At 37.6% G+C, this 10,000-nt stretch overlaps 1 protein-coding gene across 1 annotated transcript in view; it reads left to right on the top strand.

Moving 5' to 3' along the window:
• Positions 1-2,690: 2,690 nt before the first annotated feature.
• LOC144976759 (uncharacterized) overlaps positions 2,691-10,000 on the top strand; it is a 26,311-nt gene continuing 19,001 nt past the window's right edge. Inside the window, exon 1 of the mRNA XM_078921158.1 lies at positions 2,691-2,871. The gene's annotated coding sequence lies outside the window, so the exon portion shown is untranslated. The remainder of the gene's footprint in view (positions 2,872-10,000) is intronic.

Genomic DNA, 10,000 nt, shown 5'->3' with positions numbered 1-10,000 from the left:
ATGCCTTTTTAACTATTATCTTATAGTATGAGCCTTCAGTTCTCAATCAACATACAATGCGTACACTTTTGAAAATTCCGCCAGTTGTTGTATATTTTATCAATACTAGTCGATTAAACATTTAAGCTGTTTTATTGTTGACTCGAAACTTTAAAATAAAGTATATTTTGGCGACCTTAAATGCTTGCTTATCATCCGGAGTAAACAGCCCACAGATCCTGAGCATCACTCAAAATTTTAACACAGATGGCTGAAAAAAATGCATCGTGTCGTTAAGTTTTGCGTTGCAATTCATTTATTGTCAGTGTGTCAAAATATTGTGAGAAATACTAACTGGGCCTGACCTATTTGTGTGTTTGACATGTACGAAGGATATCTTAGGTCTTTTCATACAGGAAGTAGATTGTCAAGGAAACAAAACGGGGTAAATGGCAGGAAATATTCTGATTGGTTAATGCTTACTAACGGGCGAATCATCAGTTTAGCAGTGACGGCGAGGTGCAGGCGAACTTGTTTTTGTTTTTAAGGTTTTTACGGCGCTTGCAAGACATTAAGGTCATATCAGCGCCAGTAAAAAGAAGAAAATTGAATAGTCAAAAGATTATAGATTTACAATTAAATCAGCCAAGAAAAAGTATGAGAAAGGGGAATGGTACAAATAGGAAACAGATGCAGATTCCAAGAGCATACTGTCATTGTACTTAGTTTGAGATCACCTAAAAGTTTCATCCAGACACCAGCACAGGTCCCCACTAAGAGGAATACACTCAAATGCTTACAGAATATAACCAAAATAGAAAGCATAAAAAACACAACAGAGAGATGATTTACAAGGAAAAAAAATATAATCTCCCAAAATATTAACTTTACATTTGACTGTTTCCCTCTCAGCTAAGGACTCCAACAAAGGCTAGGACAAAACCGACCAATCCCATTCCAAGACAAAGACAGAAATAAACTTGGAAAACAGATATAGGGCTATAGAAGACACAGCAAGTACCTCCTGCCCACTATGGGAGGTCAGGAACCCCACCCAGGCAGGCGGACTTGACTCGATGGTGTCGACATTTTCCACGTGAATTTCTCTTCGACGCGTTGTAATAACTGGTGCATCGTTGCCGGCTCTGTGTTGATGGGAACAGTGACTATACTGAAGCTTAAAATGATAAAAGAAAAAGACATAAACACGATGTTTCAGTCTACCCTTGTACATTGTGTAGCGTAAGTGTATTTTCGCGGTGTAGAAAGATTTTATTTTCAATTTATACGTTGTCTGGATTAGACAATTCGTGCCTTTTGCATGAATCATTTTTGCTTCATTGTTTTCTTTAATAAATTGTTTTTTGTATTTATTTTCAATTCCATTGTATTTATTTTCCAACAATAGTCTATCTACACGTTTTCATATTTCACTTTCTAAACTGCATTACACAGTTGCTCTCCGCCTCCTCTTTTCACTTAATTAATTGCACATCTTTTAGAAATATATATTGTTCTATTTTAATTCGTGCTTCCTTACAAAGGAGCATACTATTTACTGCCCATCAATGTTTTTGTTATTCATCTTTACAACGCCACTACCACATTATCTCATCCGTGTGTAGGTGTGGTTAAATCTACGCAAAATAACAATCAAAATCTATCTTCTCTGTCGGCTTTTCCTCTTGACAACCCATTATCCTTCTTCTGTTCAATAATCGTTTTCACACCCTTTAGCACCGAGTCCCACAATAGTGTGCAATTCAATTTACAAATCACAGTAGTGATTCATTCATCCTGTTTTGTTGATAAATGGGGAAACCCGAAACGTCCATTTTATCTGTTTTCGTATATCAAATTGAAGCTTAGACGTCTACATTCAATTTCATTGTTATTTATTCCATACACAGTATTAAAAAAGTGCAAATTACGTGGCATCGGGAATTCCCATTATTTAGCTGTTATTAGAATATTTGTCTCGAGACTTATTTTTGGTAATAAATCTTGCCCTTGCAAACTTTATTGAAATTTTAAAAATAAAAGCAACCTAGTATTAGTATACATAAAAAAGAAACAGTTTGCATGAATCTTTTTTTGCGTCATTGCTTTCTTTAGATACCTTCCATATACGATATAAAAAAAGGTACAAATTCCGTGGTATCGGGAATTCCCATTATTTATCTGTTATCAGTTAATTTGTCTCGATACTTATTTTTGGTAATAAATCTTGCTCTTGCAACATTATCGTGTTGTTTTGAGGGTTTTTCTATTACAATAATGACGTCATAACAATTTGGGTTATCAGACCTACAAATCTGCAAACCTCGTTTAGATCGACAGAAGATCTGATTCTCATAACCCAAATTGTTATGGGTTCATTATAATAATAATAATAATAATAATAATAATAATAATAATAATAATAATAATAATAATAATAATAATAATAATAATAATAATAATAATAATAATAATAATAATAATAATGATAATAATAATAATAATAATAATAATAATAATAATAATAATAATAATAATAATAATAATAATAATCGTACTCATAGTTCACGTCCGTGTCAGGCCATGAGCTTACGAAGGCTACGGCCAAAGAGCCAAACGTGGCGGCGTGATAAGGGTTTTTACTGTACTCTCCTGGTATTACGTGTCATGAGGTAGACCGAGTGAGGTTTCCCCTAAAACTATATTTCTATGAACCACGTATAGAATAGATCAATGCCTCTTTTATTCTTATCAAGTATAAAAGGCCCAAACTGTTCACGAATGCTCTACACCCATCTGATATGTAGGAGAGACAATACAAAGTGATTCTTTTCGATTTGACAATCATGAGTCATAAAAAATTGTTTTGGCCTTCGTTTTCTGAGATAGCAGGTAAGTAGTTAAAAATAAAATCATCTCCAGTCCTACTCTTCTTCTTCTTCTTCTTCTTCTTCTTCTTCTTCTTCTTCTTCTTCTTCTTCTTCTTCTTCTTCTTCTTCTTCTTCTTCTTCTTCTTCTTCTTCTTCTACTTCTTCTTCTTCTTCTTCTTCTTCTTCTTCTTCTTCTTCTTCTTCTTTTCTTCTTCTTCTTCTTCTTCTTCTTCTTCTTCTTCTTCTTCTTCTTCTTCTTCTTCTTCTTCTTCTTCTTCTTCTTCTTCTTCTTCTTCTTCTTCTTCTTCTTCTTCTTCTTCTAACAGTTATGATTTGACGATGCTTAGAAAAATAAGCTGAAGAAGAAAAATGACATTTATTTCACCTTTTATGCATAAATAAATTAACTGCTTTGTTCAAAATGTCATCCCTGCCTCGATCCGGTACGACGTCGAGAGGTTCAAGAATGTTTAAATCTCAAGAGGTTTTATCTGAATTCATCCACCCCATTGAGAACAATGAAAGTTGTTCCTATAACCCCTGGAGTCTCAAATTTAGTGATGCTATGCGTTTCAAAAACTCACAATATCCGCTGGCCGGATATAATATATAACGTACCAACGCCATAAAACTATGTGTAACCTTACACGATTATATTCTAATTGACATAATCAACTTCTGTCTAAAAACAATTACAACGAGCTGAGTGACGTCAATTTCGTTCCTTCTATACTTTTTTTTTTACATTCAATTTTCATGAATTTGTTAACTCCGGCATAATCGCGAATAGAGGCAGTAGATTCGTAGCCATCGCTAACCAAAATTTACTGAAGCTACGGTGGATGACATTTTGTGCCTTTTGCTCAGAGCGTTGAGTTTTTGTGACAAATCGCGGACTCATTCCTCTCACCTAATAATAGTCTAGATAACCACGCCTCTCGGACAGTCGTCAAAATGTAAACATTGGCAGTGATTGATAAACATTGCAAACTACACGGGTTTTGGTATTGATGGCATGTGTCTAAATAAAATACCCACTGTTCTACTGCTTGATCAATAGAATCAACCCAGAAAACTGTGTAATTTAGACGGTTGTTATATTATGATCGAAAAAATCGTGTGATAACCAGTCACCAATTTGGCGGTATAAAACCAATAACAATGATCAGAGAGAGAGAGAGAGAGAGAGAGAGAGAGAGAGAGAGAGAGAGAGAGAGAGAGAGAGAGAGAGAGAGAGAGAGAGGTCGATATCATTCACGTTATTGTTGAGAAACAAGGAAGTATGTTTGTCCGAAAACGTGTGAAGGGCTGTCACAAATTCCACGTTTTGATTAGTCAAAACTCTACTAGTAAATTTGAGACCATTCTCATTATAATAATATACTCATACTCATCACATTTGCCAAATCACAAGACTGTGTGTAACCTTTAACCTTTATAGTCAGATGAAATATAATCTACATAGTAACAACGGGCTGAGTAACGTTCCTTCTATTATATCCATTTCTCCTTTTAAAGGATACAAACCGAGCCAAAACTTTATGATTATGACTGAATTCAAAATTAGCATGTAAACCACTCTGATATAACAACGTTTTGAGGCATTAGGTCACAAATCATTTCAGGTTTGTTGTTTCCCTATTTCAATATTTAAAAAAAAATCTTTTTACATTTTGTTTAACGTTCCCCCCCCCCCCCCCCCCCCTTTTTTTCAAAACGATGACGTGTCGTTAGGTATCATCGGGAATTCCCATTATTGATTACGTAATATTATCATGTCGGTGGATTCAGATCATAATAAATGAAATTTAATTTAACCAGTTAACTGCTGTATTCTGGAAAGACACACATTTCTAAAAATTTGGCCAGTAAACTCGACCCTCAAATACCAATCGACCCTCTTTTTGGCAAAAACTCTCAAACATAAATAAATAAATAAATATATTATTATATGTATATATATATATATATATATATATATATATATATATATATATATATATATATAAATTTTATGATGTATATTTATACACGAAGACACACACACACACACACACACACACACACACACACATACACATACACTCACATAAAATATTATTTTAAAATATTATGTGTTTTTCATTATCGGTTTCAATTTATTAGCAACATTTTTGCGACGGCCGATTCTCCTTTTCATTCTCGTTTTCAACTAGATGATATTTAATATAATTGTCCTTTATTTTCGGGATTTTGTCCACCCATGCAAATACCGGTTGGTCACAATAGTAAATATAACACATGTTTTGAGTTACCTTCTTCAGATCCATTAGGCCTATTGAGCCGGAGTTTATCCCAGTTTCTATAGCGTGAAACGGACAATACGAATTGCTTCATACCCTTTGGATAGGATGCTGATCTACCACAAAGTCCTTTACGCCAGATCTAACAGACCCCGCTACCCAATCACTGCTGGGGGACAGATGGAGGAGGGAGAAAAAAAATCTCGACTGCATCCCGGGATCGATCTCGGTCCCTTTAATTATGAGATGAAGACTCTACCAACTGAGCCATCGATAGCCTCCAGCGAAGACGATTAGTAGTTTTTATTTCTCTTTATTTTAAACTCTTGAATCAGAGACATTCAACCTTTGCCGCCATTTTGTCGGTTTAATTTAATATTTTTCTTATACACACACACACTACACACACACACATAAACACACACTACACACACACACTACTCACACACTACACACACACAAACACACACACACACTACACACACATAAACACACTACACACAAACTACACACACAAACCAACACACACACAAACACATACACACACTACACACACACTACACACACACTACACACACACAAACACACACACACACTACACACACACTAAACACACACTACACGCACAAACACACAAACAAACACACACACACAAACACACACACTCCCCACACACACTACATACACACACAACCAAACACACACTACACACACACTACACACACAAACAAACACACACACATAAATACACACACACACTACACAAACACACTACAAACACACTACACACACACTACACACACACACTACACACACACTACACACACACTACACACACAAACAAACACACACACTACACACACACTACACACACACTACACACAGACAAACACTACACACACACACTACACATAGACAGACAAACACACACACACTATACACACACTACACACACACTACACACAATACACACACAAACACAGACATACAAACAAACACATACACACAAACACACACATACACAAACACACACACAAACAAACACACACAAAGACAAAAACACAAACACACACACACAAACACACACACACACACACACAGTCATATTACCTTATAAGTAATATGCAGTCTAGAATTTATAAATAATCAGAGAGAAAAAATCGAAATAATTAAAAACAAATATATAAATCAATAAATATGAATAAATCAGTTACCAAACAAAAACACACACAAAAAAAAACAACAAATTATTGCAAATAAATATTCACGAATAAGTAAATACATAAAATAAATAGATAACTACAGAAATACAACCATAAATACTAATTCATGATAACTGATAAAAGGAAATAAAAATCATGGAAAGCTGCTGATTAGTAGTTAACATTTTATGACACTCGCGACAAGACTTCGTTGGATTTCGGGAGATTTCTGTGGATTTCGGTATTCAGCAGTTCATTTTCCGGCAGTTGTAGTGATGGTAGCAGCAGTAGTAGTGAGTAGTAGTAGTAGTGGTAGTAGTAGTAGTAGTAGTAGTAGTAGTAGTAGTAGTAGTAGTAGTAGTAGTAGTAGTAGTAGTAGTAGTAGTAGTAGTAGTAGTAGTAGTAGTAGTAGTAGTAGTACTAGTAGTAGTAGTAGTAGTAGTAGTAGTAGTAGTAGTAGTGGTAGTAGTCGTAGTAGTGGTGGTGGTGGTAGTGGTAGTAGTATTAGTAGTGGTAGTAGTGGTAGTAGTAGTAGTAGTGGTAGAGTAGTGGTAGTGGTAGTAGTAGTAGTAGTAGTAGTAGTAGTAGTAGTAGTAGTAGTAGTCGTAGTAGTAGTAGTAGTAGTAGTAGTAGTAGTAGTAGTAGTAGTAGTAGTAGTAGTAGTAGTAGTGGTAGTAGTAGTATTAGTAGTGGTAGTAGTGGTATGTAGTAGTAGTAGTAGTAGTAGTAGTGTAGTTAGTAGTAGTATAGTAGTAGTAGTAGTAGTAGTAGTAGTAGTAGTAGTAGTGTAGTAGTAGTAGTAGTAGTAGTAGTAGTAGTAGTAGTAGTAGTAGTAGTAGTAGTAGTAGTAGTAGTAGTAGTAGTAGTAGTAGTAGTAGTAGTAGTAGTAGTGGTAGTAGTAGTAGTAGTAGTAGTAGTAGTAGTAGTAGTAGTAGTAGTAGTAGTAGTATAGTAGTAGTAGTAGTAGTAGTGTAGTATGTAGTAGTAGTATTAGTAGTAGTAGTAGTAGTAGTAGTCAGGTCAATTAATGCAATGAAGAGGGCATCTGCTGTTCTCTGCATTTCTCCTGAAGTTGACGTACTGAGAAGATCATGTCCACTGTCGACCTCTTTGCTCTGAAGCCACACTGCGACTCTGGGTAGATACGTTCGGCGAGGACTTGCAGTCGAGCGAGGACAACGCGCGCAAAGACTTTACCCACAATGCTCAGTAGAGCGATTCCCCTATAGTTATTACAGTCACTACGGTCTCCCTTGTTTTTGTAGAGGGTGATAATCTTGGCATCGTGCATATCCTGGGGTACCTTGCCTTCTCTCCAGCAAAGACACGGGAGTTTATGTAGTGGTTCCAAGAGGGCTGGCTTTCCACATTTGATGATTTTGGGTGGAATGCTGTCGTCACCGGGTGCTCTGCCACAGGCCAAAGCATCGATTGCTTTGCTGAGCTCCTCCATAATTGGTTCTGCGTCTAGTTCTTCCAGTACTGGCAGTTCTTCAATTGCGTCTAACGCTTTTTGGGTGACAGAGTTTTCTCTGGCGTAGAGTTCCAAGTAGTGCTCTACCCATCTTCCCATCTGCTTGTCCTTGTCTGTGATGGCTTCCCCTGTCTTGGATTTAATAGGCGCAGTTTTCTTTGTAGATTTGCCTGTCGCCTGTTTGATGCCCTCATACATGGCTCTTATGTTGCCACTGTCAGACGCTTGCTGGATGTTGTCCGACAACTGAAGCCAGTAGTTGTTGGTGCAACGTCGTGCTGTTTGCTGTGCTTTGCTGCGTGCAGCTCGTAACGCCTGCAGGTTCCTCTGACTTGGTTTTTGGTTTTTTGCTGACAAGTGCGCTGCGCTTGGCATCAATGACTGGCTCCATCTCAGTAATATTGGCTTCAAACCAATCATTGTTCCGGTGCTCCTTTTTGCCGTATGTCAGAACTGGAGTGCTGTAAATGGCGTTTCTAAGAGAGTTCCAGCTGTCCTGTGCGTTTTGTTCTGCTTTTCTATGAGCTGTGTTGAGATTCTTCTCAAGTTGCTCGTTGAACTCTATATTCTTTTCCCGGTAAGCTGTCTTGCTGATATTGATCCTGGGCTGGCCCTTTCTCTTTGAGTGATGAAGTTTCTTTGGTGTCAGTTTCACCCTTGTGGCAACCAAAGAGTGATCTGTGTCGCAATCAGCGCTTTGATAGGACCTGGTGTTGCAAACATTGTTAAGAGAATCGCGCTTAGTGATGATCATGTCCAGCTGATGCCAGTGTTTTGACCTTGGATGTCTCCATGACACCTGGTGACATGCCTTGTTCTGGAAGTAGGTGTTCGTCACGCATAGTTTGCGATAGCAGCAGAGTTCAAGAAGCCTCTGGCCATTCTCATTCATCTTTCCTATACCGTTGTGCCCCAAAACGGTTGGCCATGATTCTCTGTCGGCACCAACTCGCGCGTTGAAGTCGCCAAGAAGGTAGATGTGCTCCACTTCTGGGATATTGTTGACAATGGCGTCTAATGACTCATAGAATTGGTCCTTTACTTCAACCGAAGCTTGCAGTGTTGGGGCGTAGACGCAAACAAGGTTCACCGAGCCCTGCATGGATGACAGGCGCAGCTTTAAAATTCTCTATGTGCCGTCAGACCTTCAGTCTGTTAAGTTCATGATCAATTACTGCTGTTTTTCGAGCATCGTCCATGGCCTGAAGGTAATCTGTCAGTCCTGAGCGCATAGTTCTTACATTCCAGCTTGCTAATCGAAGAGCTGGGGACTTCGTTTTCTTTTTCATTTGCTTGCCTGGTACACAGTTTAACGATCCACTTGTCAAGCTTGCAAGCTCTAAGCTCCAGGCACCCTCTGAAGCAGGCAGATCGTGGCGGGTCAACACCTTTCTGGCTGGGGGCTGCCCAGCTTGGGGCGGGCGGTAGCTGACCACTAGGATTACGATGATCCCTCCCACCGTCGAAGTAGTATTAGTAGTGGTAGTAGTAGTAGTAGTAGTAGTAGTAGTAGTGGTAGTAGTAGTAGTAGTAGTAGTAGTAGTAGTAGTAGTAGTAGTAGTAGTAGTAGAAGTAGTATAGTAGTAGTAGTAGTAGTAGTAGTAGTAGTAGTAGTAGTAGTAGTAGTATTAGTAGTAGTAGTAGTAGTAGTAGTGGTAGTAGTAGTAGTAGTAGTAGTAGTAGTAGTAGTAGTAGTAGTAGTAGTAGTAGTGGAGTAGTGTAGTAATAGTAGTAGTAGTAGTAGTAGTAGTAGTAGTAGTAGTAGTAGTAGTAGTAGTAGTAGTAGTAGTAGTAGTAGTAGTAGTAGTAGTAGTTAGTAGTAGTAGTAGTAGTAGTAGTGTAGTGGTAGTAGTCGTAGTAGTGGTGGTGGTGGTAGTGGTAGTAGTATTAGTAGTGGTAGTAGTGGTAGTAGTAGTAGTAGTGGTAGAGTAGTGGTAGTGGTAGTAGTAGTAGTAGTAGTAGTAGTAGTAGTAGTAGTAGTAGTAGTGTAGTAGTAGTAGTAGTAGTAGTAGTAGTAGTAGTAGTAGTAGTAGTAGGTAGTAGTTAGTAGTAGTATTAGTAGTGGTAGTAGTGGTATGTAGTAGTAGTAGTTGTAGTAGTAGTAGTAGTAGTAGTAGTAGTAATAGTAGTAGTAGTAGTAGTATTAGTAGTAGTAGTAGTAGTTGTTGTAGTAGTAGTAGTAGTAGTAGTAGT

The sequence above is a fragment of the Berghia stephanieae genome, chromosome 7, assembly GCF_034508935.2.
Source record: "Berghia stephanieae isolate SIO BIC M18660-M18661 chromosome 7, UCSD_Bste_1.3, whole genome shotgun sequence".
In the NCBI taxonomy this organism is placed as follows: Eukaryota; Metazoa; Mollusca; class Gastropoda; order Nudibranchia; family Aeolidiidae; genus Berghia; species Berghia stephanieae.
Note: the sequence above shows the minus strand (reverse complement) of the source record. Positions and strands in the feature narration are given on the sequence as shown.